The sequence below is a fragment of the Myotis davidii genome, unplaced genomic scaffold (assembly GCF_000327345.1).
Source record: "Myotis davidii unplaced genomic scaffold, ASM32734v1 scaffold170, whole genome shotgun sequence".
In the NCBI taxonomy this organism is placed as follows: Eukaryota; Metazoa; Chordata; class Mammalia; order Chiroptera; family Vespertilionidae; genus Myotis; species Myotis davidii.
In genome coordinates, this window is record NW_006282528.1 from 2,288,717 (window position 1) to 2,289,717 (window position 1,001).

Below are 1,001 nucleotides of genomic sequence, written 5' to 3' on the forward strand. Positions count from 1 at the left end.
TAGCTGCTACTGCTGCTCAGAAGGTGGGTTTCCCACCAGCCAAGGTGGCTCAGTGGTTGAGCATCGACCTGTGAACCAGGAGGTCAGGGTTCGATTCCCGGTCAGGGCACAGGCCCGGGTTGTGGGCTCGATCCCCAGTAGGGGGCGTGCAGGAGGCAACTGATCCATATTTCTATCTCTCCCTCTCCTTCCTCCTCTCGCTGAAATCAATGAAAACATATTCTTTAAAAAGAGGAAGACAGGTTTCCCTGCTCCCTTTCTCCTTGGGAGGGAGAAGAAAGGCCCGGCAGCTCCTGTGACGGGCGGCCCCGCCTCTGAGGGGGCAGCCAGGGCCTGGTGAGCACCATCATCGCAGCCCCATCCCGGCAGCACTGAGCCCAGAGCCAGGGGCTGTGCCGAGCACCTGCCTGCCCAGCAGAGCGCTCCCTCCGGGGAATGTCGCCCAGGCTTCCCTGGCACCTGCTCCGTGAGGAGCTGGGGAGACGGGCCCTCCGCCTGCTGGGCAGGCAGCTGGGCCAACGGGAGGAAAAGGCACGTGTGCAGTGACCCTGTGGCTGTGAGTGTGGCCGGAGGCTAAAGGGGGGGACACCCAGGAGACACCCCAGACCCGCCTGGGGAGAACCGGCAGGTGGGGTGCCATTCTCCACCCCGTTCAGGAACCTGCAGCCAGTGGCAGGGGGGCTGCTGTGAGGTGGCAGGGCCTGCGTGGGCGTCTTTGGGATTAAATGGCCACAGGGGAGAGCCCAGCCGGCGTGGCTCAGGGGGTGAGCATCGACCTGTGAACCAGGAGGTCAGGGTTCGATTCCCGGTCAGGGCACAGGCCCGGGTTGTGGGCTCGATCCTCAATGTGGGGCGTGCAGGAGGCAGCGGATCCATGGTTCTCCCTTATCATTGATGTTTCTGCCCCTCTCCCTTCCTCTCTGAAATCAATACAAACATATTCTTTAGCACCCAGGTCAGTTCTGTCAGAGCCTCTAAGGCAGTGGTTCTCAACCTTCTGG

General features: G+C 61.9%; 1 protein-coding gene across 1 annotated transcript in view; it reads right to left on the reverse strand.

Moving 5' to 3' along the window:
• Positions 1-1,001, reverse strand: part of MRAP (melanocortin 2 receptor accessory protein) — a 5,305-nt gene that overhangs the window by 1,347 nt on the left and 2,957 nt on the right. The window lies entirely within an intron of this gene.